The following is a 7,803-nucleotide window of genomic DNA, read 5'->3' as shown; positions in this document are numbered from 1 at the left end:
AAAACAGGGTTATGTATCAATTGGTGGATGAAATATTATCCTGAAGGCTTGCAGGAACCTAACCCTGCATTTTCTCTAGGAATATGCTAAGTCACTGTCCAAGGTGACTTTAGAAAATAGCTAGTGAATAATGAGATTCAGCTGTAACAGACAATAGAATTGCATCTGGTTAAGGGAACCAATAAGATGTTTTAAAAAAGAAAAGGAAACCAACTCCAAACCCTAAGAGAACTGCTTGGCTATAATTTAAATGCACTGTGGTGTTTTGTTGCTGGTAGAACCCAGTTAAATCTCTAAAGCTTTAGTGATTGCTCTCTCTAGAATGGAACATTGTAAGAATGTGAAAACAGTTATTCTTACTGTCAGTTTGTGTTTGCATGCTATAATTTTAGCATTCTTATTTTTCACCTTTCCAAGCTCAGTCACATACTCTCATTGTTAAAATGGGATATAATTGTAGTATGGGAGAAAGAGCACTCAGTTTGCAGCCAGAAATTCTGGGGATGAGTCAAAACTCTGATGCTTACTGATTGTGGACCAAAAGCAAGTCCCTCAACATTCTTCTTGGTTTTTTTTTTTTTGTAGCCTCCATCTGTAAAAATAGAAACACAAGCCAGTATTAGCTAATGCCACCCATCCCAGCTGCTCTAACGGGTTTCCGTTTAACCTTCATCACCCTGTGCAGGAGACATTAGCTCCTCATTTTACTGAGGAGGAAACAGTCCAGAGATAACAAGAAATTGGCTTGATCACAGAGACAGAGCTGGGGCAGGGGGCATAAAATACTTGTCTTCATCATGGTCCTCCAGCCCTTGCCCCCTGCTGTCCCAAACAATTCTAGAAGGTAATAAATCATAAATCCCAGTACTAGTAGAAGCTAAGGAATTATGAATTTTTAAAACTAGAATAATCATTTTACATGCTACTATTTTTAAAAGGGAGCTTTCCCTTATTATGGTTTTCCAAAAGTTTGTAAATATAGGGAAGTAAAATATGCCCCAAATATGTCTCCTTGGCATAAGTATTATGCCATTCTTTAGCTTTAAGCTGCTCTTCCCCTCCCTCCCCTCTCCTCCACCCCCTTCCCCTCTCCTCTCCTGACTCCATGCTCAGGGATCACTCCTGGAGGTGCTCATGGGACCATATTGGTGCCAAGGATCCAATCCAGGTTGGCTGCATGCAAGATGGATACTTCCTGTATACACGGGAAAGCCTCAGGAAAACGGAACGAATGGCAGAAATGACTTTCACTTCCTTAAATAACATCTTCCGCTGAAGTCAAAGTGTATTGAGAGTAGGGGGAGGCCTACGATGGGAGGTCGTCAGAAAGCACAGAGTGCTAGGGAATGCTGGTGCACAGGTTTTTGCCTTCTTTAATAAAGAAGCAAGACATTTTGGGTCTGGAGAGTTAATACAGGGGATAAGGCAAATATTTGAGGATGTTCCTGAGAAGGTCCTAGAATGAGAGGGTTAGTTTGAATCCTGCAGAGTACTTGGGTAAAGCTTTATCTTTAAGCCTCCAGACACGGCCCCCCTGCCCTTCTCCTCGCCCTCTCCACGGGTCTTTCTTCACTGTCACTTGGTACCCCTGACCCCCATGTCACATGGTCACCACAGCCAGGAAGATGTGGGACCCCACAGTATCTAATGAACTAAGGAGTGACATCTGAAAGATGAACCAGGATTAATAATTCTATTTTTTGGGGGTGGGGAAACCTCATTGGCCATGCTCTGGGGTTACTCCTGGCTCTTGGCGCAGGAGCACTCTGAGCAGGACCGGTGGTGGGGGCGGGGCATGGAGGGAGAGGCCTTAGGTAATGGGAGCATCAAAGCAGGGTCAATCCAATTAGTTAGCAGCTTTCCCTGGTAGCTTTCTGCCCACCCACTCCCCACTCTCTTTTGAGGGGGGACAAGCAATTCTGACCCATTCTGACCAAAGTCAACTGACAACTGACACACCCATGCGCATGCACACGTGCGCACGCACACACACGCACACACACAGAATTTTCCATGGACAGTATTTCACGCTGTGGGAATGCCTAGAGCAGTATGACAACATGACATAATAACTAGTGCTTAAGGTGAAGATTTACTGTTGTGCTATGTAGTCTTCTAGGAAAATTCTCTAACCCAAAGCATTTCCCCCCCCCTCAGGCTGTGAACAGCTCATAAGCTTTTTATTTCCTTAGCACCCATGGTTTATTAATGGGAGAGGTTGTATCACTTGTCCTCTCCCTTTGAGAAGAGATAAGCAAGAGGGTTACTCTGTATTACCTAAGAGGCAGCTGGAGCACATGTAATACAGTCCTCTGAGCAGCAACCCTTTCACAGTGTTCATGAAGAAAGATGGTTCTTGGGTGAGTGCTCAGCTCTAGCCTCACACCTTTTCCAAAGTCTCAGCCCTTCTAAGACCAGCTTCCATAACTGAATGGCTTAAGAGGTTGGTCCCTGAGCTGTGGTACTGTTCTCAGTCCTCCCTCAGTGGAATGGCAGTCAGGAGAGGTCTACATGGCCCTTAAGTATTTTTCTCCCTGTCCCCAGTGATTTCTTAGTGGAAGACAATTCTAAAAACATCCCGCCTTCCAATCTCCACATATTAGGTCCGAATGTCCTGTTATGATGAATCAGGAATATTTTTATTTTGGGGACACAACCAGTGGTATTTAGGGGATTTTTCCTAGCTTTGTGCCAGGATCACTCCTGGCAGTGCTCAGGGGATCATACGCAATGCCTGGGGTCAAGCCAGGGGTCAGCAACACGCAAGGCATGTTCATTACACCATATACTATGTCTTTGGCTGTTTTGAGTAATTAAAGTTTGCCTCATTAAAACATTTTATGACCGAAAGTTCTAGATTTTCTCACTGTTGTTTCTAACTTTACAAATAAGACTGTCAGCACGGATACTCCATTACGTAAAATCGTCAGCACGGATGCTCCCTTATGTAGCTTGTGATCAAAGCACAATGAATAATTGTGTTTTCTTTTTTTTATCTTAATCACGTGGCATTACACAAACGTTTTAAAACCTTTTATTAGTACAGATGCTGTGGGCAGCAAATAGCGCACCCTAGTGGTATGTCCATGGAATCACCATCCACATTATGAACCATCAGAAAGTTTAAAAAACTACCGTGTTTGAATTTTTGTGAGAAAATTTCACGTATTTCTGTTATTCATTTTCTTTAACTATTTAAATTTTTTTATTTGAAGATCTAGATACAAAAAGTCACATAAAATGAATGCAGAGTTCAATGGCTCATTATGACATTCAAAAATATTTGATATGACACATTAAATTTACATACAATATTAATTTATTAACTAAATTTCTATTATGTTTATATAAGAAAATGTTTAATAATGCTTATTTAGTTGATATTCAGCTATACAGCTTGTATTGATTCATCATTTGGAACTACCTCTTGTTTAAGAAATAGAAGTTTAAAAAACCAAATCATTGTGAAACATACAGTTATAAAGTTGTTTATGACTTATTTTCAGTCATATAACGTTCCAACAACCAACCTTTCATCGGTGCACATTTTCTGCCACCAATGTCTCCAGTCCCCCGACCCCCATAGCCTGCCTCTGTAACAGACACTTTTCTTCTCCTTTCTCTCTCTCTCTCTCTGTTCCTCTCATTTTAATCCTTTTAAGGCACTGTGGTTTGCAAAATGTTACTGAAAAGGTGTTATGTATATCACATTACCTCCTTTTAGCACTCAGTTTTTGTCCAGAGTTTTCATTTCAAACTATCATTGTCATAGTGGTTGGTCTCTTCTCTGTTCTACCTGCACTTCCCCTCCCCATTGGTGGCAAGCTTCTTACCGTGGACCAGTCCTCCTGGCCCTTGTTTTTACTGTCTTTGGGTACTACTCACATACTATGTTGTTGTTGTTTTTTGTCCCGCAAATAAGTGCAATCATTCTATGTTTGTCCCTCTCTGTCTGCTCATTTCACTCAGTATGATACTCCATGTCCATCCATGTATAAGCAAATTTCATGACTTCATTTATCCTAACAACTGCATAGAGTTCCCTTGTGTAGGTATACCATGGTTTCCTTTTAGTGGAAATGGCTTAGTTATTCCCTGATTTTCTAAAATTCATGTTATACCTCTCTCTTTTGCCAGAGACTTAGATTAGCACCTGTTTTTGCCAAACAAACAAACAAACAAACAAAAAACCTAAGGAGCTTTCTTGCTTTTAAGAGGAAATGTGAAAAGCAAAAAGAACATTCAGTGTGGTTTAGCAGCAGCGATTCTAGACACAGCATCCAGTCTGGGCAGTGAGGGTGGGACCAAACACCTCCCCCGGCACTACTTTCTGTACATTTATCACATCATTCTTGCTTTTACCATGTGTGAGTATTGTTTTAAGTTATCTGCTAGCTGCCATCATTCAGTAGGCCATTTTTCACTCTGGGAACAATAACATTTTTCTCCCCATGTAAATTATGGTAATGATCACTTCTTCACTTTATGACATTCTAACTTATGAAGCATTCTATAGGGATGTTCTGCTTTCAGAAGTCAGGGGAAATCTGTGTTTCAATGTAATAATCTGGGCACTAAAGATGCTCATTGCAACTGTGTTGGCCATTTTTCCTGTTTCTGGATCTTTTCAGTAGGGATAATATTATACTATACTATAAATACTTTATGAGTTCATACTGGGTTTAAAGTTTTTTTTGTTTTTTTTTTAAGGTTTTTGGACCCCACTCAGCGGTGCTCAGGACTTACTCCTATCTCTGTGCTCAGGAATCACAACTAGTGAGCTTGGGGGACTATGTAAGGTGTTCGGGATCAAACCAGGTCAGCGTATGCCAGGCAAGCACCTTAACCCCTGTAATATCACTCTGGCCCCTCATACTGAGTTTAAATTCAAATTAAAGACTACAAGATTGAATAATCTCCAGTCTTATATCTGATTGTCCTTCCAAATTAAAAAAAAAAGTATTTTTAAGAGGAAAATGGAGTGGGAACATAGTAGTTCTGAAAGCCCACTGTATGCCCTCCTCAAGCCAGCCCCTTACTCTGCACTAGCCGGTGACACTCCAGAATGGGAGACAAGCCACTGTGGGAGAGATTGGATTCAGCTTCATTCAGCATTACTACCAGTTACTTGATAGTGACAGAACTCAGCTCGGCGCAGTTTACATTGACGCATCATGCCTTACGTGGGCAGGACAGCTGGTCCAGGGGAAAACTGGCATTGCTGGGAAGTTGTCTTGCTTTCCGTTCCAGAAAATCCAGGACAGCATCGCGGCGTAGGACCACCAGCCCACGCCTGACCGTGGCATCATCAGTATGCTGGTGGGCCAGCTCAAAGCCAATGAAGGCCAATGAAAGCCAAGAATAGGATTCCCCCAGTTGTTCCTATTACAGAGCATCACCTATTCTTGGGTTTCCACCAATGACGTGCTCAGGCCTGCCCTACACGGCTTCTGCTGACCTCCTCCCATTTTTTTTTTTGGGTGCTATTCACACTACTCCAGATATTCCACATATACACACCCAAACAGAGCGATGGTGGGAGTGGGTGCAAAGCACTGCTGCCATCAAGGCGTTGTGCACGATGTTTCGATGCTAAACTAGATGCATCTCACAGAAGTTTGTTCGCAGCAGCATATGCTTTGGAAAGACTTAAATAATGCAAAAGGTTGTCCTTTGTTGTTGTTAAATCTACATACAAGTTGCTCTAGTAACTCAAAGAAGTGAAGGAGAAAGTAGCTACCTTACCTAGATATTGATTTGTTCAAACGTTTCAATGCCTCATGATACAATAAAACCACAAAACTTATCTTAAGGATGACAACAAGAAACACTGTAAACAACTATGTAAATCTTGATGTCTAAGATTTTAAAAAGAAGAAAATGAATATCTCATATTTACTAATTTGCTTTGTTCAAAAAATTTCAAGCAACAGTCAAAGCAATACTACGGCAACTACTTTTTATTACTAATACTACCACTACCAATATGATTACTAAAAATAATAGAAAACATGTCAGCTTAGCTTGAAACTCATGTTTTGCACCTATGAGGTAGTAGGTTTAATTCCCAACACCAAACAATAACAACAATAATAAAACCGAAAGGTAGAATACAATTCTTTTTCATAGGGACTCACAGATTTGAGTCTGATGGGCGCAATAATGTGATGCAACTTGGTGGAACCAGGGTTAGGGATGGAATCTCAGTGCCACCCACTTGAGCTATATCTCTGGACCCAAGGGGGAAACCCCTTTGTCTACTCCTTTACTCTTTTTTTTTTGCTTTTGGGGTTACACCTAGTGATACACAGGGTTACTCCTGGCTCTGCACTCAAGAATCACCACTGGCGGTGCTCAGGGGACCATATGGGATGCTGGGAATTGAACCGGGGCAGGCCACGTGCAAGACAAATGCCCTACCTGCTGTGCTATTGCTCCAGCCCCATCCTCTACTCTTTTCTTGCCCTGTTTAAAAACACAACTCTTCTCGATCAGTGTTGTCAGATTCTATGGTCATTATTAATTATGAATTATACTTACTCTCTCTTTGAAAAAAATTTTTGTTTTTGGTTTTTGGGCACATCTTGTGGGCTATTCCTGGCTCTGTGCTCCAGGGAATATACATGGTATGGGTATCTTTTTGTTTTTTGGTTTTGGGGCCATACCAGTAGTGCTCAGGGGTTACTCCTGGCTCTGCACTCCTGGCAAGTATGCCTGGAAAGCTCGAGGGACCATATGGAGTTCTAGGTATTGAACCTGGGGCTGCTGCATGCAAGATAGATGCCCTTACTGCTATACTATCACCGGTCCCATGTGATCTGGGGCTTTTGAGTTGGGAGGGTGCTCAGGGGATCCCCTGTACTATATCTCTGGCTCCCAAATTACTGTGTGTGTATGTGTGTGTGTGCATGGAGTAAGCAGTGCATTTAACTCTCTTTTAACCATGTTTGCTCATTTTGAGTCCCATTCCTTCCTTCTTGTGTTGGAATGACCATGGTCACACATGCTTGGTGGTGCTTACATACTTGATGCGAGTGCTGCTGGGAATTGTGGCTTTCATCTGGTACTTGGCTGCATTCTGGGTACTGCAGTACTCTCAGGGCATTCACCTCTGATTCTAATGCTCCAACTTTGGTTGCTATGCTGGCACACACCTGGCTATGTGAGAGATTACACTCTGTGATGGCACTGGGGTCTCAGACAATGGAGTCACCATGACTGGGCTCCATGGATGTGGCTGATGGATACTTGGGGATTGAACTGACAGCCTAATGTTTGCAAAACAAGGGCTTTTAGCCATGTAGTCATTCTGTAATCCTCTCCTTTCACTCTTAACTTGTTACTGTGCATTTAATGATCACCACCAATCTTTGTCAATGTCTCGACTGCAAGAAACATTTTTCCTGTAAAGGAGAGGAGGAAAGGAGGTGATTAACTGCATCTCTCATCCTGCACCTGTGGGTTTACAGGTAGTAGTGTTTCTTAATGCTTACTTAATAAAACTCTTGACTGGAAACTCACTTGCAGTTGGTGGTGGGTGCAGGTCAGGTGACAGGAGGGAACAGAGGTTGAGCTTTCTCTCCTCAGTACTCTAGACCATATTTCCTCAACCTCAGCCCAGTCAACATTTTGGGCCAGATAATTCTTTGTTGTGGCAGCTATCCTGTCCCTGTGGGTTGTTTGACAACATTTTGTCCTCTCCTTACCGTTTATCAGTAACTCATCTCTCTACCCCAGATCTACAACAATGCAAAATGTCTTCAGACATGGCCAAGTGGTCCTTAGAAAGAAATACCACAATTA

The 7,803-nt window shown here is 42.1% G+C and overlaps 1 pseudogene; it reads left to right on the top strand.

Annotated features, from left to right (window-relative positions):
- The first annotated feature begins 5,065 nt into the window (after nt 1-5,065).
- On the top strand, nt 5,066-5,457 carry LOC101548911 (nuclear transport factor 2-like; annotated as a pseudogene).
- The last annotated feature ends 2,346 nt before the right edge of the window (nt 5,458-7,803 follow it).

This window comes from Sorex araneus, chromosome 9 (genome assembly GCF_027595985.1).
Source record: "Sorex araneus isolate mSorAra2 chromosome 9, mSorAra2.pri, whole genome shotgun sequence".
Taxonomy (NCBI): Eukaryota; Metazoa; Chordata; class Mammalia; order Eulipotyphla; family Soricidae; genus Sorex; species Sorex araneus.
The sequence above is the reverse complement of the archived record's forward strand: the minus strand, read 5'-3'. Positions and strand labels throughout refer to the sequence as shown.